Consider the following 25,000-nt stretch of genomic DNA (forward strand, 5'->3'; position numbering starts at 1 on the left):
CTAAAATTGCAAAAACTGCTATAATGTTTCTCTAGAGATAATGATAATTACGCCTAACTAACAGCCACAATAACTGACTCATTATACGCATGAAAGGTCGTTACGATCTATAAGATTTATTTTCACTATTTTGAGAGAATAGGCGGAACTTGTGTTTCAGTTGTACTTTTTTATTCGCAAGACCAGATGCCGTGTGCATACTAACAGTTTTCCATGGAAATTATGCAAGCTATCGTAGGTACTTTAATATATCATTGTGGTCTAAATTTCGCTAAGTTGATCGTCGTTGGTTTCGGGATATAAATGGCACATGATCAGAATTCAAACTGACCATAATGCATCCTGATTTTAGGATGGGTGTCCGCCCTAATATATCAGAGTTTGGATGTTCTTTGTCAAGGCTAAAAGATTGACAGATGGATGGACCGTTAGTTTCTTGGCTATAGTTTATGCTGTGAGTTTCTAGTATGGTTATTATTATGTATTTTTCCCAACTAGCGTGTGCATAAGCTTTATGCTATTTGTTCATAGTGTTTCTTCAAGCAGATGCACTACAGCAAGTTTTTTCAGCGGCTTCCTTACTGAATACCCCTGCGCCTACAGTGTGACCATGAATTATCAGGCCATTAACAAGTCCTCCCATGTAGTGAAGAAAGGTTATAAAATTGAGACGGTTTCGTAATGGAATTTCATTGTAATCTGACTAGTTAATTGAGAATGTAATAATTTTTCTATACGGATGTTCATCAACCCAATACTAATGTATAAAATGAAAGTTCACGCAGTGAAATATGCACCGGTACGAAGCTCTTGCTAAACATCTTGCCACCCTCAGGTTGAGACCTGAAGTACCCGTACAAATGGAGGACTTTTTCTTAGCTGGTATATTTGGATAGTGAATCTTTTCTGACAGGATGGGTAACTCATGAAATAATGATGGATGTGCTGCAATATTCATACGCTCAGATTATAATTATTTGTTTTAATATTTAGTGAATATACAATATGTATTCAGGTTTCAAACTCAATCGGTTTTGTTACGTAAATCGTTGAAACCTTATAAAATATGTCTTATTTAATTTAGTGGTTAGATCTTAATAGACATCGATCTGCAGATTTCCAACCTGAATGATATTGTCATGGTATGGATTTTCCCTTTCCTTATCCTTTTAGCAATTTTTCCCTGGGCGTAATTGTGCCATTAATGTTCTTGGCGTTCAAGTTCTAGTTTTGTACCTTCCTCTATCCTGGTTCTACTTCCTTTGCCGGATGGTACATTTAAGCATGTTTTTTTTTTCCTCCTTTGGTTGGTAACTGGTTATCACTCATTTGCGTAAAATTACCAATTATTAATTTTCTGTTCTAGTAATTTTTAGTTAGGTATATTATTTAGTTCTCTCCGTTATTATTTGTCTTAGATAAGTTTTTATTTAATTTTGCTGAAGGTTGTAGGTAAATAATATTTTATCATATTGCATAAGAAAGATTGCCCGTTGTGGATGGTGTTAATTTAAATAATCGATGATTGGTATTCGTCTTTGTATTATCTGCTTTCACTCCATTATTGGTAATAAAGACTGGTTTTTTATGTGAAAATAATCACTGTTTTACAAATGCAAATGGCGTAGTGTGATATAAAACAATACAGAATTTTTCTAAAGACTGTTTACGAGCTACATGATTTACAGGAAGAAACTGAGAGCGTGATTGTCAACGCAGATAAATTATCAATAATGCCCATTTGTTTAAAATGTATATAGAATATTTTCGGTGGATTCCGTACTGTTAAAATACACGTCGTTACTTAAGAGCCTTAACGTTTAGGCTAGAAGCCAGATGTCGAGATCCGTATTATATTTGGTTTATCATGGTAGTTCTATAACCAAATAATCCATCCAACATGAAGAAAGGACCCATGAACTATTATAGTTTTTAGTTGAAATGTAATGCGACTGGTGCCTTTCCTCTGTGGGAACAATAGCACCAAAACCAAAGCAGGCTGGTGTGTGTGTGTGTGTGTGTGTGTGTGTGTGTGTGTGTGTATACAATAAGGAGCTTATGAGTCTTTCAAATCAGGGTACGTCCAGTCTGATTGGTAATGATTTCGGAAAAGCAATTCTTTCATTTTATAATGCGAATGATAAGTGCTCCTGCTGTGGTCTCGTGTCCTTCTCCCTGCTTTCTGTCTGTATATATTTATCTTTTCTTCCTCTTATCCTTCCCCTTCTTCTCCTAGCAAATACACTCACCTCTTTTTATCTCCTTGGCTCATTGCATTGCCTCAGGCTAGTTTGCATTTTTATACTTATTAAGAATCGTGTATTTGCTAAAACTTTTCTCTTACAGAAAGTTTGTAATAAAGTTTCCTTAACAAGGAAAGTCGTATGAATAAATGATATAGTCTGGAGCGTAAAAGAAATTTGAAATCTTTTTTTTTATTTCTGTCATTCAGTTTTGTACTGCAAGATTTTCTTTACAAAGGGAAAGGAACGAAAGATAATATAAAAAGAATCTGAATTAACGCAATGTTTAAGGAGCAACGAGGGTTCCTCTCTCCGCTCTCTCGCTCTTAAGGGATAATCTGTTGCCGGAAATAATCTTTAATGACCGGAAGTCATTAGTTCTGTATAACCCGGGCACCATTTTAAGTAAAATCGCATTCTTTTGCTTCAGCGGCGGGGTGACTAAAACGAGAGACATTTTCACCTCTTTTCATGGAGGGCGTTGGGAACGATTGCTTCAGCTATAACAGATCAAGAACTAAATTTAGTCTGAAAAGATTAATGGACTGGCTGGCGAAGGATTGTTTAAAGGCAGACGGACAGAATAGGAAGAAACACAGTCAGGTTGAACACAAACCTTTTTTTAAACACGTGCTGTTTTCCAAAAAGAGACAAAATTAAAGTTGTATATTATTTTAGAGAGATTCCAGGCCCCTGTTTTTCTTACAAACAGTGACGGAAGCAAATATATGTTATACGTGGAAGACAAACAGTCAAAGCAGAGAACTTTCTGTTTGCGAATGCGCTGAGAAAAATGGAAATCCATTCTGTATTTCACAATGTATGATATTCGATTAAGTAAATCTGTTAGATAGCACGTTGCCCTAAATGAGTCTGCTTTAAAACAACAAAACGGGAATAAAGAAATATCTGAAGACTTACATTATTATTGGTGGAAAATATTGTTAGATCACTACTATAGGAAAAATTATTTCTCATCTGTGAATATGTAAGAATTAAAAGCTGAAACTTGGGAAAACTTTCCAGCCTTATATTTCCAGAGTATTGAATGTCAGACTTCAGGGAGTAGAGAAATGATTACTCTATGATGCTTCCCTTGGCAGGTTCAGTAGCTGGAGTGAACGCCGATGTCAGAGGACTCTGGTCAGTTAGCTGGAGTGAACGCCGATGTCAGAGGACTCTGGCCAGTTTAAGAAAAGAAGAACTGTTAATGAAACGTGCCACAGACCGTTAGAATTTGACGTGGGTGGTAGCAACAAACTTTGAAATTCGAACAGGCAGTGGAGTGAGGAATTGTGAAAAATCAGTAAATTTCTATTTTATATCAGGAACGTAAAAACAATGAAAGTGGCGTCTGTTAATTTTAATTACGAATTGATAAAATTAAGATATGATTTTTTCCTAGATTAAGAATTGCCGTTATTTCGTTGCTTAATACAGGAATGGTATTTTGGAAAATCTAGTAGAAACTTCTGCTTACTACATTCCCAGTAAGGTGGCGAATGAAATCTTAACACATCAAATTATCAGGAGAGAAAGCCTAGAAGAGAAGTGGAATTCAAGGGAACTGAGAAGACTTAAAACGATACCAAAATAATAGAGCAGTCTAACTTCTGGAAACTGAATATCATTAACAGATTAGATGGTCGCTACTTGAGAAGGTCATTAAAACTTGAGGAAGTTAAATAGTAAAGAGACTTGAGAAAATTAGATATTAATTGGAACTGGGCAACTTTGGTCGTATTGTAATTGAGAAAGTTCATGCATCGCCTAGGTTCTTAACAATGAAGCCACAGTAATATTGTAAAGCGCGTTGCAAATGCCGCTGCTGCAGTTTCAACAAAAGAGGCAAGACCTGAGAAGAAATGCTACGCTTCCCCTTTTGGCCACAAACTCCCCACGCACATAACCCCACGTCCCCACACACCACACCTACTCTGCCATTCTCCCAGCTCCCACCCCCGGGGCGGAGAAAGTTTTCAGTTTTTTTTTTTTTTTTTTTTTTTTTTTCATTTTGGTCTCGTTCTTTTGAAATCAAAACCTATTGTCCGGTTCCTTTTTACTCGTTTACTGGAGTTTCGGATTGCGTTCCTTTATGGCGAATTTATTTTTATTTGCTCGTGTATGTTTTTACATTTTCCTAAGGGCCACTTATTTGTTTAGGTACAATTTTTGAAAACCATTGTTGGGTGGCTACCGACTATTTATTATTATTGTACAAACTCATGAATATGATCAATATTAGCAGTATTTCGTTTGACTGTTTTGAAACAGCACCAGCCTAATTTGAGATGCAATCTAACTTAGTTGTGTCTGAATTATGATAGGCGTTTGGGTTTTTGATGTTAACTTAACTTACAATGATTTTGTATACAGTGATCTTCTGAAAACGTTTGAGAGAGTGAGAGAGAGAGAGAGCTTTGGGGGCCGAAGCACTGGGTCGACTTAACTCGAATCCAGATCAATTGCTTTATCATCCTGATTTTTTATTTGTTTTATGCTTTCGCCTTGCCAACTTGTCTCTCTCTCATTAAAAAAAAAAAAACTGCAGTTAAAATATAAACAAGTAAAAAATGCACCGAAGTTTCTTCGGTGCAATCGAGTTTTTTGTACAGCCGCTACAACGTTTAATCAAGACCACCGAAAATAGATCTATCTTTAGGTGGTCTCGGTATAATACTGTATGAGCCGCGGCCCTTGAAACTTTAACCACAGCCCAGTGATGGCCTATCCTATATCGTTGTCAGAAGCACGAGTATGTCTAAGTTGAACCTTAAATAAAATAAAAACTACAGAGGCTAGAAGGCTGCAATTTGTTATGTTTGATGATTGGAGGGTGGATGATCAATATACCAATTTGCAGCCCTCTAGCCTCAATAGTTTTTAAGATCTGAGGACGGACAGAAAAAGTGCGGACAGAATAAAGTGCGGACGGACAGACAAAGCCGGCACTATAGTTTTCTTTTACAGAAAGCTAAAAAGGACGTATCGACTACATATATCGTGTGGTTAGTTCATTCGTTATATCAGTAACGAAGCTATTTCTTTACATACCCGCAAAATATATTGGTTCTATATATATTTGGATTCATGATCAGCTTTCCCCATACGAGAAGATATTGGTAGTTTTGGACATTGCATCATTTATGATCTGATTACGCTTGTTTTATGTTGTGTCGTAACTAGGAATTTCGTTTCCATGAAATGGAAATTACTTTCTTCCCCTTCATTTTCTATGTGCGATGAACAAATATATGAGCAGTGACTGTGGGTTTACTCAGCTATTTTATGGAGATCTAATAATTCTTTTATCTTAATGGTAGGCGAATTACACGCAAGATATAAGGTAGTTTGGGGCAAATGAGGGGCAGAAAAATGTGTTGCGTGATATAAGTGTAGACCTTTTATTAGTTTCTCTCTCTCTCTCTCTCTCTCTCTCTCTCTCTCTCTCTCTCTCTCTCTCTCTCTCTCTCTCTCTCATTTCGAATACCTTCTGACATTTGGAATTCAGCATTACGCGACAATCAAGTTTTCATGTTTATATCTTGCGTTTTCTTCGAGTTTTTCATGGTTTTCAAGAAATAACTTTTTTTTTTTTTATCTGACAAGGTTTCAGATAATTTCTTTCCATCTTGGTGACTGTAGTAGCTTTGGTCCGAATACATCCGACTGGTTTCCCGAATGCAAAATTATTCATGAGTTTCCATGGAAAAACGAAATTCATTCCAACACGAAATGTGAAGCCTCGCATTGCGTTTACATGGTAATTTCGTAATCGTAATCATGTATCAAATTGTAATTGTTATTATGTAAACAAAAGATAGAATGGAAACCACGTTCCATTTCCTAGATAACGCTTATCTCTCTTAAGTGACTGGATGTGAGTAGTCGACTCATGTTTAAAGTTTGCAATTTACATGGCTCCAGAGGGACTGGAAGGGAACCCGAATAGAACACACTTTTTTCAAGCTGAAGTTACGAACTATCCTTTAAGAATCTGGTAAACTTCTTAAGACTTTGCGTATCTGGAATCCTCAGGAGGAGAGAGAGAGAGAGAGAGAGAGAGAGAGAGAGAGAGAGAGAGAGAGAGAGAGAGAGAGAGATCGTGGGGAGTACTTAAAACGACTTTAAGTAGAAGTGATAAATTAGACTGTTAATGAGTTTATAATTTTTTTTATGGAAGGACAAACTCACTTATTGTGTTAGCTTTTAAGAGGAAGGTTCTTTTATTTAAATTGTGTGGCGCACTATTCTTTATTAGCAAAGGTAATAAATTAATATCTTACCATTGTCTTTCTCTTTGTTTGCTAGATGGAAAAGAATCGAAAGAAAAAGAATCCAAAGAAATAAAGAATCAGAGTCAATGTGAGCACAAATGAACGGAATTTCAGCAATTTTTTTATCAGCGTTGAGTAGGAAATGTTACCGTTAGTGAAACTAAAACCAAGTAGCAAATAAATTTGATAATTTTTGCAAGAGAAAAAGAAGAAGAGGGAGAACAGTCTATAATATTGAAGAGAGAAACACTCTAAATATTGATCTAATTTCCGATAATAAAATGTGGTCAAAGATTAAACGATGTATTTGCTACGATTATTATATGATAAAAAAGGCAAAATGAAAAGGCACTGGGATGAACGAAGGCCTCTGGGTGAGAAACAGAAATAAAGTCAAATAAATTGGGAAAACTAATTCTTTGGATGCTAGCACTGAGTTATGTAGAGGGATCAAAAGTTTGAGAACGTCTAAAACATTGATCTTGTCTTAAAAATATTACACCTTCATTGCAAGTATTATACCTTCATTCATTCTTCATTGCAGTGCACAGTTGCTTTTATAAATTTGTTCAAAACAGATTTGAGCCAGGACTCACGAAGTCACTAAGAAAACATTGCACATTTGAGACAGCGTTTGCATCGGCGCCTTTTTCTTGTGCCCTTTATCCACTTCTTCCCCTGTTCTTTATTTTGGTGATGAATCACCATCCCACATCTCTCGTACAGTCGCTCGTCAGACATATCCTTAGCCTTTTAAATCTAATTTTTAGAACGCGTGTGAAAGAAGAAGAAAGAAACGGAAATTGGTTCATTCTCTTTTAAGACTCTTGAGACGCAAGAGACAAAATTCTCGAAAGCTATTGGCATCCATAATTTAGTCAAGTTCAGTCTGCGAGATAGTGTCTGTACTCCTCTACTCGGGGTTGAACAGCCCAAATCAACCAGTTTATCTTTGTTAGTAATTTCTGGGCATTCAATGCGTCAGATGTGTTTTGAAGAGATAAACAAACTTTATAATTACAGTGTAATAAAAATCGAAACCAGTAATTTTTTATCTATTTTACTTATCCCGAGTATTACACAGTATAATGGGTCCATCCACATAGATATATGCACTGCTGTTTTCATGGTCATGGTTTTTTAATCTTGTAGTTTTCCTATGGCAAGATGGAATTCATTGTAAACAATATTATAAAAAATAATGCCTATGTGTAGATCATTTTCCCTCTGCCGCTAGGCCCTTTATTTTTTGTCGCTTGTTAAGGTATTTTATGCTGTTGTTTCGTCGATTGATACCGCGTTCCAACATACAGCTAACTAAGCAGCACAGTGTAGACCACAATTTCCCAGATTTTCTCGAAAAATTCCTACAGCACTGAAATTTGGAGCTAACTCTCATGTTGCTTTCCTTCAGTCCTATAGCCACTTGTATTTTAAGAGGTCAGGTATGTCGCTCCCTTTGGTCACCATGTTGCCTGTTCCACTAGTCTTCCCCAAGAATAAAATGAACGGGGCTTATTCATAAGAAATTATTGATGCAAGTTAAATTGAGTATTGAAGTGCGTAGAAGGTATTTTTGGTGTTACTACCCTAAACAGCTGTTAAGGGCTGCTTTTAGAAGCAAAGGGTCCTTTAAACAGCCACAAGTATGTGTGAATATCGAATCCCTTGTACCGTAGGAATAACTTGCACTCAGAGGAAATTATTATTGATAAGTTCATCTGACCCCTGCCAGGATTCTTAACTGGCCAGGATAGATGCACTAATCAGTTATAGTTTTCCCTGGGTAGAGTGGATTCAGTATTCACCGATATTTGTGGCTAGATGTTCTCAAATATAAAAATTTTAAGTGTGTAAACGTGATAAAAATTCACAAACACACACTTTTATGATAAAAATTCATGTGTGTGTAACATATACTTTTACATATACTGTATATATATATATATATATGCATATATATATATATAGTATATATATATATATATATATATATATATATATATATATATATATATATATTATATATATCACAGTTACAGCTGTAAAGTGGAAAGAAAAAATACCCAAAGGTGTGGAGAAACATTATGTTTATTCAGGACAGTTTTCCGGTTTGTTTACCTTTTGCTGGGAGGGAATTCAAGGTATCAGTTCGGAAGAATAGTTTTGACATTGAATAGAAGATGTCTGTAGATATGCCTATGGCAATATTTTGATAATTTAATCTGAATATTGGTAAGAGAAGAGTACAAGATATAGGAAAACTAAAAATGGCAATAAGAATCTTTTTGAAGGATATTTGGTACAATAACGTTATAAAACATCAACAAACGTCAGACAAGTCCATTAGAGAAAGATCATTTTATAACAAATAAGGTCGTATATCCAATACAGAGCAATAGAATGTTGAAAAGAAACAATTGGTACTACGTGTTGGAATTATTGTTCAATAGCAGAGCACAGTAAACGAAGTCAGATTCTACTGTACCAAGAAATCTGTTCTTTGTGTACCTGATCTTTACATCATGTTGTTTTGAAACTACAGAATGGAGCTTTGTAATCGAGTCCTGTTACTCGTAACAGTAAAGGATGCAAAGACAGATTCTTTTATCAAAACAAATAAAAAGAAAAAAATCAATTTTGCCTTTATATGATTAAGTAGAGAAAAGGTTGTAATAACTGGAAAATCCAAAGCACATTTTCTGGAAAAAAAAAAAAGGAAACTTTCTGTCGTCACCTGAATTAGACTGGCGTCTGTAGACTTAAAAATATGAAAAAAAAGCCCTTTTCTATCGTGATGATAAGGATGAATGCTATATACCTCATTGCAGAGGGCGTCATTGATAACAGCAGCCTCCATCAACTGAGGCTGAGCAGTGCAATAAAAAGAAGAAAACTAATTATGCAATATAGTACTTGTTTTTCCTAGTCATAATCCCCAGGTTTCTGTAGTACCGTTAATGTTGTGCAGTATGGTAATATAGGCTTAATACAAAGCATCGTTAGTTGATAATAATGGTAGATATCTCCAAGACTGGTTATGAGTAAGTAGTTCCTCGGCATGACAAAATGGTAGACTATAGTGTTCTGAGAATAAATTCGTAACTCGGACCTTTAGAAGTAAAAAGAAGTACGGCCATTCTACTGACAGATCACACAAACAACAGAAAGACAGGAATTGTTCTGTACTATAATTAAACTGACAATTAGGTGACCTCTACTGCCGCCATTAGATAAGATCCTGGGCTTAATGCTAATTGGAGAATACCCAAAATGAACTGTAAGCTGGAAAACTCTGGAAATCCAAGGTTGATGTTGTGTAATGTTAAGACATATTATGGAGATCTTATATTCGTTTATACATTAGAGAGGATGTTATGTGTGCCATCAGCAAGGCGTCGTTTGCAATGCGGAATGACTTAGAAGGATATCGTTGCTCTCTTAAATTTTTTTATGCAGAAGCATGTTAACCCTTGTTCGCCTTAAAGCTCAGTGATACTGGTGACGCCTATCGTGCAACAACGCTGAAACTGCTGTGGCTTCACCATTGCAGAGTTGATGACATCGCCCTATGCCATCTGTATGTCAAGAATTTTATTTACCAAGAATGTTGTATCAGTCACGGCATTGTTGTTTCGTTTTGTAAGGTTAATTTGACCTTGTTTCAGCACGGTTATCGTTCCTGCGAGCGTCCCGTTCGAGAAAGCAGAAAGAGTAGGATTTTGAACTCACTAAATTGCCGTGGCCTCACTTAGAAAAAGTGGTCTTTGTTGACTCTGAGAGATGTAAGTTGTAAATGTTATGTTTGAATGCATATAGCATGGTAATTAATCAGACACAGAAAGGAGAGTCGTTATCTCAATGTTGTTAAAAAGACGGCAAGGAAACAAAGGATTTTGAGTCGAAGAGAAAACCCCATGTCATTGTATGGGCCTTATATATATATATATCTGTATACTTAAGTAAAAGCGCATATTTTCGCATCGTCTGTAACAAGTATTAAATTTATTTGTTTTCTGAAAAGGGCGTGATGAAATAACACCAACGCATAAATTTAATTTAGAATATTTTCTGTCGCTATAACGTTTGATTAATAATTTCCCAATGACGTGTTATCGTTACCCTCAGTAAATATTTATAGATCACCCTATGTCATCCCCATCGATGACAAAGGATATTGAGCGTCTCTTTGTTAATAGGTGCTTGCCACAAAGGAGCTTGTTTTCTTGTTTAATGTTCTTGTTTTTGATGCTGTGGGAGAAAATGTATCTGCCCTCACTAATGTTTGTTAAAATGAGTGACTGACATTCCACATCTCATGCATGACCTAAATACTCAGACAAGTGAAGTGCGAGTCTAGTTCCCATTAATAATCTTCGCCGTCTTCTGTTCTTCCTCTTCACACTGATTTTCTTTACTCCTCCTCCTTCTCCTCCTCTTCCTCCATTTCGTCTTGTCTGACAACTAAGGCAAGAGCTGGTCTGTAGACCGTAAATGTGGAACAGAAAATTGGACAAAATCATCATTTTCCTTGAAATTGAAATCGATTCGGAATTAATTTTGAAAGCATTCGAATTCACTGAAATGCTAGTTTTATCCCTGTGAATTCTTAAGGCCGGCCACACCTCTTGTCTCTGGTAGTTTCAGTTAAATTGCGTAACCCTTAACATTTCCCACTTTTGAAACCCTAAATTCTACGGACCAATATTCTGAGATGTTTTGTAATCGTTTACCTTTTCCTTAAAAAAGATTCAGTGCCATTGATTTTACAACTCTTGCACATCGCTACTGTTCCTATTACTACCGTTGTTGCATCGGCTGTTAAATATAATAATGGCAATGAAAAAATAACAAGCAGTATCTTGGCATACCGAAAATATCCCAGTTTCTTCCTGTCTGGTAATAAGTCACATAATCTTTTACCGATTCTTTTTTCAAACTTACAGAATGTATTAGAACAGAAAAAGCACTTACGTTCCGTAGGGAATCGCTTTGAGTTTTCAACCAGTCACAGATCACTGTCCAATAAGGTTCATGGTCTATTGTTAGATTTGTTTCTCTCGTATTTATTTGTGTCTTGTTCTTTCTTTTATCCTCGTTCGAACAAGAGCAAGTCTTTTTGACGAATATTCTCTCTCTCTCTCTCTCTCTCTCTCTCTCTCTCTCTCTCTCTCTCTCTCTCTCTCTCTCTCTCTCTCTCAAACACATATAATATGCAATTGTTTGTAAATTATGAAAGGAAGAGAAAAAAAAGAGACGATAAGGAGTAAGACATATACGTATTTAATTTGATTATCCAATATACATTAAATACTATATTCATTTTTAATGAGTGATAGTTTGCAATGTAAATAAGAGCCGAGCTACAAATCCCTAAAGCCCACAATTCTTACCTGAACATAAAATTTCAGAACCTTTTGGTGTCGTCTACCTTTTTAACTTTTAAATAAAACAAGAGTTACTGAAAGCCAAGCTGTAGTGCTAAATTTGTGGTTTAAATATGGGGAATTCTATGACAATAATGTTATATTTCATGGATAAATAGATTTTCTTTTGTTGTGCTGGCACCATGTGGCTCTGTTTGCACTGCCCTCTTTAAAATTCAGCAGCAAAGTCCACCTTGGTCTTGATAGAGTCTCATTTCAGCTTAACTCTCTCTCTCTCTCTCTCTCTCTCTCTCTCTCTCTCTCTCTCTCTCTCTCTCTCTCTCTCTCTCTCTCTCTCTCTGTCTTATGGTTATATATCATCAGAGAGTAATACCTATACCTGAATTAATCCGTGCCATCACCTTTTTGAGGAACCTTCAACAAAAGACTCCTTAGTTTAGTAAACTGTACCATTTTGTTTCCAGAGCTCCTAAATCTAGTACTAAATGCGGTTTGTACAGTTTTAATTGATATATTTATGTAAGTATTTTTAGGCGCAGTAGCATCCTAACAGAAGATTGGTACCAGAAGATGGAAAACTTTCGTTTTTTCTTCTTCACCCCATCTCAAAGCAATAAAACTCACCTACTCTGAAACTTAGAATGATGGCAGAATTCAAGAAGATAATCTGTAAATGTATTTAGGAGTAAGTATAATGGATAATGGTAGATGAGAGATATGAATTGTAGAATAGGGGAAGTAAGGAAAGTTGCACTGTGTGCAAAATATTAGGACGAGACATCTGTTGTCTGTGGAAGCTAAGGTTGCAGTGTATGAAGGGATTGTTGTGCCGATCCTACTTTATAAAAGCAAGGTGTGGATGCTGAATGCGAAGAAGACCTTTTGAAATAAACTTTTTGCATTAGAACTGAAGATGCGAGAGACTTGCTGACACATAGAATTGGTAAATGGTTAGTGTAGGTTGAACTATGAGCCAGAGTTTTTTGCATGTAGTCATGTGGAAAGAATGGCAGATGATGCAGTGTTGAAAATCGTATAATTCGGAAGCGTTAGGAGGAAGGCGGATAGTAAGACCCAGGTGTAGTGAATGGCTCAATGTGTGGAGGATGAGCCTTCTGTGTAGCTATATGAAGAGTGAGCATATGGCCATGAGGATAGTTAAAAACAGGAATATAAGATCTTTTGCCTTTACTTTAGGGCATTCTTAAACAAACTACTGGCGACAGAAAAAAAAAATTACAAATGGTTGTTACTTTTTTAATCTCAGTGCCGTATTTTTCTCTGGATTCAGGCCAACATAATGAATGTCTGAATATATATTTATATATATATATATATATATATATATATATATATATATATATATATATATATATATATATATATATATATATATATATATATATATATATATATATATATATATATATATATATATATATATATATATATGTGTGTGTGTGTGTGTGTGTGTGTGAATTTGTGTACAAGTTGTATATCTGCCTGTATGTTTATGATGATGATGTACTCCACCATGAAACGAAGGAGAAAACAGAGGAGGAAAATATACAGGTGCATGTTTCATCGCTCTGCAAATCATCTATTAGGAACTGGATTGATTAAACATTTTAAGAAAAATATACAGCAGATAACAGTTAAGGTTGCAAGGATGATTTCCATACAATGAAAATAAGTAAATTTGGTAAATGATGTTTATAGCTGTTACAGGATAAGATAAATCACATTGTTGTTTGCTATATAGTTCAGCGGTCTTACAAAGCTGAGCAGGCAATTGGGTAAATACCCAAGTAAATGCAATACATAATTTGTACCGATATATTATCACATGGAGAGAGAACGGTTCTTGCTTGAATAGACGTATATTAGCATTAAAGCCATTTTACCATTATATTTAATGCATGACATTGGTATTAAATTTCTGTATAATATTACTATTTTTTAATAAACTGCTATTTACAACAGTGGATTTAATAAAAATGCTCTCGGAAATGGTTAGTGATCGCTTTGTTTTTTTTGATCAGTTGCAGTGCCATAATTTAGTGATCGCTTTGTTTTTCTGATCAGTTGCAATGCCATAAATAAGTTGTGCTGTTCGTTTTCAACAGACTTTGCAATTGTCCTATATAAAATTTACTACACCCATAGGGAATCTTTTATACTATCCTGTTGTCGAATATGTGACTGTTTCTTAGTTAAGTTGTGTTTATGATATTTGGGTAAGAAAAATGCAGCTTTTAAATTTAGTATTCTAAGCAGAAAGATCAGATGATCAAACGATGGTATGTATGGTTAACATTATACTTCTCTTAAAGGGCACAGCATGGCACGTGAAATTAAAAGATATTTTGCCACACGATAAATATCCATCTAAGACCCAATCCTCATACATAATCTATTTCGTCATCAAAATATTTCTTCCCTCGTTATCCCCTTCGCTTCATTTTCGTAGTGGATTATATCATATTTTATCTTCGAGACTGAGGAAAATACAATTTCAATGTATATGTCGGTGTGTGTCTGTTAGTTTTGAAGGTTTCACGCTCATCTGGAATTTGTGCAAAATGTCTGACGAAGCGAATGAAAGAGGTCTCTCTTAAGGCAATGTCTTACAGACTGCATCTTTTGCGAAATGGATTTCCCCTTCAATCATTCAGTGTTTCCACGGCGCGCTCCCTTTTGTACGCTCACCTTCCGAAAATTCTTGGTCCATCTGAAGACCCTTTTTTTTTTTTAAGAGTCTTGTTTTCGCTTTTCTTCCTTTTGCCGCACGTTCTTTTTCTCGTGTTTGCTCCTAGCTGCAGCATCGTTAAATTCAAGGTTCGTCTCTTTTTTTTTTTTTTTTTTACCCCATATTTTTTAATTTTGGGCGAAACTGGATAAGAGTTTTACTGGAAATCTTGCTGGCATGTTACCAAATGATTATCCAGATTTCTTGTCGATCTTGTTTCAGCTTGTACTGCAATTAATTTTGTTGCTTATTTTTATGGCGAACTTTTTCGCTCAGGTTTTACAGTTAGCTTTGATTTTTAAATTTTACTATTCTATTCATCTTTCTTACGGCATGCTAATTTTGCCTCGTATTTAAATTTTGTTTCATGATTGATTATATATTTTATTACTGAATTTTTTACACCTCAGCCCTTATTTGTTTATTGATTCATTTTATATACTTTTCCTTGATATTATTATGTCCAGTTGTCTTTTCGAATATTTATTCCGTCTTTGTTTTTCTCTGTCTTTACGTGACCTCGGGGATAATATAAAGAAGCGGCTTCAGTTTTTGTAGGGATATTAGATATGTTGAGGAGCATGTTTTTAATGTGTAGTTTTACTACATTATTATTACACTTTATTTTCCTCGTCATCATCGTTTTCAACGCCGTGTAACACAGAGGGCCGTGTGAAATTTGTACTCATCTCTTTCCTGTGCTTTGTATTCCACAAACCTTCATATATATTCAACCTCCTTTCTCTTGGTAATCATTTTTTTGTGATTTCCACATCATCTGGGGCCCACAGGAGGCCAGATAACACTATCACCTACTATTCTCCTAGAGGTTGCGCGAAAGACATGTCCAAGCCATCTCATCTCATTTTCATCAGTGTCTCAACTTATGGAATTTCCATAAATGGCTTTATGGTATGATGCAGATTTCCATGGCTTAAAAACACTAACATCATCAGTACTCATACAATTCGTAGCCATTTAATGGGCTTTGTATTGTAATAAGAAACTGATGAACCTTAGCACTAGATGTGAACAGCGAAAACACGGAGGGTAGATTGGATACATCTGTGGGTATGGGAACATGTTCTGTATTGTGCTGGTTACAGTGTGACCCGACAAATTTCATGTTACAGTTTGTACTACTGTAGGTTGTCGAGTGGATGGGACTTTCGAATCTTTCATTATAATTCTGGAATTTCTCATCTGATTTTTAATCACACCACAGTGAACTTCACATGAGTGAAACTGCAAATATCAGACCAGAGATAATGCTGAGTAATATAATATATATATATATATATATATATATATATATATATATATATATATATATATATATATATATATATATATATATATATATATATATATATATATATATATATATATATATACATATACATATACATATACTGTATATATTTATATATTTATATATATATATATATATATATATATATATATATATATATATATCCACATATATATATATATATATATATATATATATATATATATATATATATATATATATATATATATATATATATAAATGTCTTTTCTTGTAATACTACAGTGTAATATGAAAATAAGAAGGCCCATAAAATATATGGTTTCAACGTTTAAATAGTGTTTTATGGGCCTTCTTATTTTCACACACATATATATATATATATATATATATATATATATATATATATATATATATATATATATATATATATATATATATACATACACGTAGAAATATAAAATAAACACTTTAGAGGTCTCAGCCATTAGCTGCTTCCCTGCTTAACCACTCGAGGGTGGCCGTTGGTCCGGAGATAAGTCGATTACAGTTATTTCCAGTCAGTCACTCGTGGTGATTAATGGCTTTTGCTGTTATTGTAGTTTTTGTTCCTCCTTTAAAGTTTTCTTCCTTTTCTTTATTACATTATTTTCTCTTATAATTGAGTTTAGGATCCTCGTAAGAATGGAGTTCTCGGTAGGATTTTAACGACAGGATGTTTACAGTCTCTTCTCTCTCTCTCTCTCTCTCTCTCTCTCTCTCTCTCTCTCTCTCTCTATTACTAATTATGCGATTGTGTATGTGCATATTCTGTTTATTTGAATCAGCAGAGCCTGAATTGTGAATCCACATACTCTGAGTGTTTTGTATGTACAGTAAACGGTTTGATGAATGTGATATCAGGATCTATATTATAGTTAAGAAAGTGCTTGAATAACTGATACAAACCACTTGCAGTAAAGTCTTGAACTCAAATGCGAAGATGAAGCAGTAAGCGATGTATGCCCCCCCCCGCATTTGCCGCTTCGCTAGAAAGCTATTATTAGTTTTTATATAATTGAAAGGTTAAGGAAATCGGCAACTCTGCGCACCTATCAACACAAGGCCTAAAGAGAGAAAGAACAAGAGGAGGAAAAGAAAAATGAAAGGTGCTTAATCGTAAGAAAGCGATGGATCCGCCTATAATGGCTGAAGTTTATACATGAAAAAACAAAAACTAAGTAACTTTTACAAGTCATCTTTCTTTTTATTCTTCTTTCGGGTGCGGGAAGAATGTTAAAAGGTGGAGTCTCTAGAATATGTATAATATATTCTATATATGAATAATTCCTTTAATTACTCCGATATAAAACAATTTTTTTCAGTTTTAGGTTAAGCGTATCATATGGCTTCTTGATAAAATCTTGAAAAATCTGGTAACTGTCACATAAGCGTATTTGAATTCGTAATATTTATCACTTACAAAGTCCCGCAAGAAGGGAATACAAACTCTCGAATCTTTCGTCAACGGACTGATGGATTCTGTATCTTCTCTACGTACGAAATGGATAGCATTATATATATTACTTGGTTAAATGCACATTAACTGCAAGAATGACCGTATAAGTAAAAAGACAAGACTGAAAACATCGGTAGTCGTATTTGTATTCAGCAATTATTTGCCCCTAAGTATGTTATGTCGTGCCACATATACACCTTGCAAATGTAAAATTTTCGTTCATTTCTTTACTTCATAGAAACGTGCTTTGATTATCGTGACTTGTTTGTCATGTGCTTTTGTACCCTGAGATTTCTTCAGATTCCGTTTTTATTTGCAGTATTTGCAACTGTGGTGGATGCTTTAGTAATTTGCTTTGAAATTTAGATATTCTCTGAAAACTCATAACGGTGTAATGCAGCCATGTTTTTTTCCTTTTTCTATGAATTACATACATGAAAATGGTATCTTCTGAAGTCATCATACCAGCAGAGTAAAAACGGTGACAGTTGATTTATTATAATTTTATCATAGAGATGAAAGCGTGGCATGTGCGTGTAGCAAAATGTTCGTCACGAGTGACATGCGACAATTCTCACAAATAGAGCTTTTTGATGGTTGTGTGACCCGCTGTCAAGGTCATCTCATTAAAGAGAAGATTGGAGAGACTGGCTGAGAAAAGTTACCAGACTCATGAAAACAGCCGACCGTTGTCTTAAAAAAGCTTGGGAATATTGTCAACAGGTTATAGCTATAGAATGCAGTATGGGTTACTGTATAAATAGCAACTGGCGATTTGCTCAAAAACTACAAATTGTTCGATTTTTTTTTTTTTTAGATTAGTGGCTACAGTACCCCCACCAGAGGGATTTTGAGTTAAAGTAATATTTCGTAATATGTAAAATAGTCAAAATAACTCTAGCGATAATGAAAACGTAAGGAACCTATAGTAATGGTATTATAAATAATTTTAGTAATGATAATAATATTAATTCTTCAATTTTCACGAAATGGGCATTGAGCATTACATATCCTTTGAACAGATAACCGTATTTATGATAATAATAATAAATTTCTTAAAATTTGATTGCATTTACGTCTCATGGCAGTTATCTACGAAAAAAAAATCTCATTTAAGATTTTCTAGTTTGGAAATACTCAAAGAAAATTACAAGGTTTCCATTTGGATTTCGAGGCTGATCTCTCGAACATTTTTATTTACTTAAGTTGAAGATTTTTCGTCCAGAAAAAGATGATATTTTCATAGCCTCATAAATTGGAGTCGCTATAAAACAGAATTTTTTTATTTAAGAAAGTTAGAATTGAGCTTAAAAATAGAATTATGATGATCTGTCAGCATTTCGGATGAAAATGTTTGTAGGTTTTATCAAACTAGTTTTTGCTTTTCATTTTCATCTGGGTAGTCTCAGAGGCCACATTACTCACTTAATATCCGGTTCAAACTTATTTTTAGCCATTGCGTCTGCAAATGACTTACCATAGTCTTCTGTTGAAGTTCCTTTCCTTGATAATAGACCCAGGCCCTTTTTTTTTTAACATTACTTTTTTGTAGCTGTTTCGTATAATTGTTTCTTGGCTTATATGTTTATTTCCTTATTTACTTATATATATATATATATATATATATATATATATATATATATATATATATATATATATATATATATATATATATATATATATATGTGTGTGTGTGTGTGTGTGTGTGTGTATGTATGTATGTAGTATATATATGTTTATATATAATATTAATAATATAATAATTTCAGGTTTGTCTATTATTATTTGGCGTATTTATTCAGTTCTATTTTCTTTCTTTTTGCTCTTCTTTTCTTCTTTCCATATGTGTTTATCGTACTGTATTTTGCGGAAGCATGAGAGACTAGTTAAGGACCTTGTAAAGCGTTCCACAGTATTGTATACCTAGTGTGAATAGTAATAAAAGTGATAACAATAATAATGCTCATTTTTATAAACGCCTCAACGCGTCTCTCCGGCGTCACAGATTTTAAACTGGCAAAAGCACAGTACCCCTAAGTTCTTCATTCCCTGACGAATCAAAAGAGCAAACACCCTTTCTCTCGCAGCAACGAATGCGACAGGCAGTTGTTGACAACAGGGACCTCATAAAATTAATCCTGAGCATTTAGGGTTGTAATATCGAAGCATTTCAAGGTAGAATGGGTTTTAGGCAACTATGAACTAGTTTATTACGATGATAAAATTAAACGGATCACTTCCTTACCATCATGTTTACCGATGGTGGCCTTCGTGGATGGTCGGGTATTGCCCAGCTAAGAGAAGTTCGTATCCTGGAAATATTTATCAGGTAGTTGTGCGTCCGGCAAAGCTGGAGAGTGGTGCGAGCAGATTGCCTTGTAGGCCGACCCCTGTGACATTTTGCTAGCCGACAGTTTTACTCGCAAATAATGCTGGAGCTCGACTCTCTTGCAAGCCGACAGTCTTACAAACAGATTATCATGCAAACTGCAGGCTTACAACCTTAAATATAGTCTTTTTTCTGAGCGATAAATTGGCTGACGTTATGTTTTAACGAGCTTCGGAAACTATTCTTAATAAACAGTTAATGTAAATCTATGGAAAATATTGAATGTTTGTGTTGCCATTCTTTTGATAAGTAAATATATTTTTCTGAAAACCTAAAAATATCTGTAAGGGCATGGAGGAACAAATCCTTCTATCACGCTGTAAAAAATTCATATTAAGTTAACTAGGCCTCCTACAACGTAGCGGCGTGTAAGGTATAGTTTACTAATGGTTCATTATTATCGGTTAACTCAATTTGCTTTGCATATTGCCATATGTGAGAGTATTTCAAAGTGCATACAGCTGAATGCACTTGAAATAATTAGCGCTCAGAAGATACCATAAGCATGCTGTAACTATTGTTACGTATAATGACCATATACTCTTGTAGAACATTCAAGAAAAGGCGAATAGGTAGCCAGGCAAACATCCAAAAATAGCGAAGAAAGTTCGCTTTGAAGCTGAAGCCAGTGACACCATATGAAAGCAACCATGGAATTATGGTACTATTCGAACGGTTCTGAAAAAGGATAAACGCTATTAAGAAACAAACCAGTAGAATCATTCCAAAAAGGCTATTATAAAATGTAGGTGAAACTGGCAAGCAAATAAAATTAATTTCCGTTGCTATTTTACCAGAAATCTCGATAGTAATTTTAGTATTTCTGACATAGCGGTTCACCATGGGTGATTTTAGCGTCACTCCAACAGTCTGATTAAGAAAGGCAGAGGAACAGGCAGTTACCCAGAAATCATCTGATCCTTGTAAACACTCATGTTAACGAAATTTCTAGTACTAACGATTCCTTTGCCAAATAATTTAATTAAGAAATATTTTTAAAGTGTAATACAAATGCAGTGTGATTTTTCTCCAGATTTAATTTGGAAAAACTATGGCTATCTTTTAGGATGCAGATTAAAAATTGTCAACACAGTAGGACCATCGTAGGGGAGATGATGTTCCAAAGAGCTACTTACGTCGGTCTAGGCAACCCAATTTCTAAGCAAAAAACAAACAAAATAAAAATTCTAGTTCAGTAAAAATTTGTGAAGTTGAACTTTGGAAAATTTCAAACTTTTCTCCAGCTGCCTCGAGTTTATTGTTAGTGCATCAGGGTCAGATGATGGCTCTTTGTTCAGTCGTTTAATGACTGAATAATTTAAAGGTGAAAATTATCAGCCCCACCGAAAACAAAAACATAAGTCGATACGTGTGAATCGATGAGCATTCGTGGCTCAAAAGCTGAAAGTGCGACTGTAAAATACTAAGTTATTAATTCAAAAATACTGTCTAGTTGTTATTAGCATTATTATGTTCTTCAACAATAAACCGTTTCCATACATTCAGTCTAAAACACTGAATCTGGGATTAACATCTTGTGCAAAAAACATTTATATCAGCCAATTTGTATGACTACACAACCCTTTTTAGCAACGTATCGAAAGTACGTAACAAGCTTAAGTAATCACGTCTTGTATATTCATTTTTACGTTTTAGTCATTAATTTTTTTCAGTCCTTTTAAGTCCATCTGTCCAACAATTTTGTATGCCTTCCGTTCCTTCATATTAACAAAACTGAATTATATGCTCTTTTGGACCAACTTATCGTGCAGACTTCCTCAAAACATTCAGATCCATCTTTTCACCAGTGTTATCCCTTTCACCAGTATCTTGTATAGTCACATTTTTCACCCCTTTCTGTCATTCCTATTCCCATGCCTATTCATATGTTCTTCTCAAGAGTGTCAACTTTTCCCTCTCGCTTACCTTCAGCATCTTTACGCCACGACCATACGCTCATCAGTCCCTTCGTACATTTCAACTTTGGCTTTCATAGACACCCTTTTTCTTTTCTTAGACCTTGTTATCTACCTTGCTTATAACCACGTCCATTCTTCCACAATCCATTTGTGGTTTACTTCCTATTTCCATTTACCTTCATAATCTTACTCTTGTTCAAATTCTCATTCAACTATCTCCTTTTACAAATATCCTCAGATTCTTTTATTTAGTCTCCTTTATATTATATTTCTTCATTATCTTCAGTCAGTACTTAACTGCAGACATCAGCCATTGCAGACAGTATTCATGACCTATTATTCTAATTCCAAGTCATTTCACCTACTTCCGTCTTCTTTTCTGCCTTCATTCCTTAACCCCATCAATAAAGATATTAACCAGGCTGGAGATAGATTTACACCTTTGTCTGAGACCAAATTGTATACCTAACCAGTTGCTCTCCCATCTATATGTTCCAATTCATGATTTCCTTTTATTACATAAATTTTAAATTGATCTCAATAAATTACTATTAATTATACCTTAAATCTTTGCTAGGTCCATGTATGCCATTTGGAGTTTTTTCTTTATTTTCAAACTTCCCACTCATCTGTTTTATAACTTACACTTGAGCCACATAACCTTCTTGTTTAAAACCTTTTAGGTCTTCTCCTAATGTCCTTACTAGTCCATGCCGTACGTTATCTATCAAGTATTCATACATCATCCTCAGTTTACTGAGAAATACTAGACCCTATGATTTTTGCAGTCACTTATATAGACTTGAGCCTTACACAATGGAAACTTAGTCCCCGCACTCATTGCATTGGTATGTCTCCCTGATCAGAACATACCATACACATACTGGACAGCATCTGTACTGCACCATGTCACTTTAAATCCCATAAACTCCTGGAATGTTTTCATTCATACGCCTCTTAACTGATCAACATTCACTCCCACAACCCTGCTGTAGTGTACCTTTTTTTCTTTTCACTATTGCATTATGTAGATGGGCTCAACAGTGCATTCATTTTATATAGCATCTCCCTATTTACCCATGAGCATTTTTCTCTCCATTAGGTTCCAGGAATATTTTTTTGTTATTCTCTAAAACATTTCGCTCCTGTTTGCCCTTAAATTTTCAACATACCCAATCATTTTTTTTCTTGGTAAGTTTCTCCTTGTCCTCCCATAGATCACCACGGTAATCTTTTTCGTCAGGCTAAGACACTTCAAACTATCTCTTGTTTTCCTTCAGTGACCATCTACTTTCACCATCCCACGTCCTACTGATTATAGTGCCTTCCTAACATATTACAATTACATAACTTACTGGTATCCTGGAATTTTGCAGACTTCCGCCTCATTCTGTAACCCTACACATTTTCATCTGTAATACTTTTATTGGTATCTATTCTTTATGTATAAAATGCACGTATCTTAATTACATTTATACCCACATTTTCAGCCATTCCTCTCTTACTGCATTTCCTCCAAGCAGGTAACTGTCAGATATACCTCCAGCCAGTCGTCTTCTCACTGTTTAGTTCTTCCATCTATTCTGCACGAACATGTAATCTAACATCGTCGTTTGTTTATTACTTTCTCTTTCACAACTGTTCTTGAAAACCAAGTATTCTCAAAAATCAAGGCCATTTATGAACAAAACTCCACAAGACACCTCATTCTCATACATTTCTGGAATTCCGTTCATGCCGGACACACCACTTTTTCCTGAAATTTACATTTATGTTTAAATCATTTAGCACAACCACTCTTTCTTGCTCTTCCAATTCATTCAGGCAGAGACTTAGACTATCCATAAAACTTTTTTACTCTTATCCTTGTCATTTTTTGTTCCATATCACAACTTTTTCCGTGCCATTCTCAATTTTACTCGTATAATTCTTGGACTCACACATTTGTATTTTTGTATTTTTTTTTATTGTTAACTTGGCTTTTAAGGTAGACAAATAAAAAGTAGTAAAAATGGTTGTTTCATAAATTCCGTCTATCTATTATAGGTGTTAAATGATAAACTGAAAATTTCGAACGTAAAAGAAGAGAGCCTTTTCTGTGCCTTTCAATTTCACAAATTCGAGAGAGAAGATGCTGTTTCACTCAAGAATAAAAGAGAATTTCAGACAATATAATAAAACCCATGACAAACAGTCTTCATGCCCGTCCTCACGCAGAACGTATAATCATCTGAGAGAGAGAGAGAGAGAGAGAGAGAGAGTAAAAATGTGGTAAACTTCTCGAACCGACGCGATGGTATATATACTCGCGTCAAATTATGATAATGATATCATCTGTTTTAGCTTTAATATATTCCTTATAAAAAGCTTAATCTCTCTTTGATAAAGGGGTCAGGACAGGATCCAGCGGAAGCTGAGCGTCTAACGAAAGCTATTCATCTCCGAAGAAGATGAAAAATGGAATTTTTATACATATTTACGCATTTTTATTAATGGTAATAAAGCCCCTGTGACCTCTCCTACGGACGCTTCGCTTTTGGAAGGATAGAACAACATAATTCTACGAAAACTAAAGCAAAGAAAATGTTTTATGCGTCAGTCTTTCATGGGCCAAGTCATGCCCGTGGTTGATTATGTATTTATGTCTTGTTTACCTCTTGAGTAGAAAACTCATTTTATCATTGCTTTTACTCGTGGAATTAGCCACAAGGTACTTTGAGTTTTCTGTAAAAAAACTACTGAGATGGCTTTGTATGTCCGTCTGCACCTTTTCTGTACGCCCTTAGATCTTAAAGACTACTGAGGCTAGAGGGGTGCAAATTGGTATGTTGGTTATCCACCCTCCAAGCGATAAACAAATTGCAGCCATCTAGCCTCAGTAATTTTTATTTTATTTAAGGTTAAAGTTAGCTATGTTCGTTCGTGTGGCACAGCAATACGTACCAACAACGCATGCCACCAACGGGCTGTGGCTGAGAGTTTCGTGGACCGTGGTTGAGAGTTTCATACATGCTGTACAGAAAACTCGATTGTACCGAAGAAACTTGGGTGAATTTTTTACTTGTTTCTGTTTAGGATTTGTCCACTTTGGGAACACTCAGAACCAAGTGAAGGTAGTGGAAAAAGAATGCACTTCATGAAAAATTCTCATTCTGGTTGTGAAGTATTTCTGAATAAAATACTTGTGATATAATTTTCTTACAGTCGTGTGCCTTTTCCTTCAGAAGAGGTAGACTGAGGTAAGACA

Source organism: Macrobrachium rosenbergii, chromosome 52 (genome assembly GCF_040412425.1).
Source record: "Macrobrachium rosenbergii isolate ZJJX-2024 chromosome 52, ASM4041242v1, whole genome shotgun sequence".
Taxonomy (NCBI): domain Eukaryota; kingdom Metazoa; phylum Arthropoda; class Malacostraca; order Decapoda; family Palaemonidae; genus Macrobrachium; species Macrobrachium rosenbergii.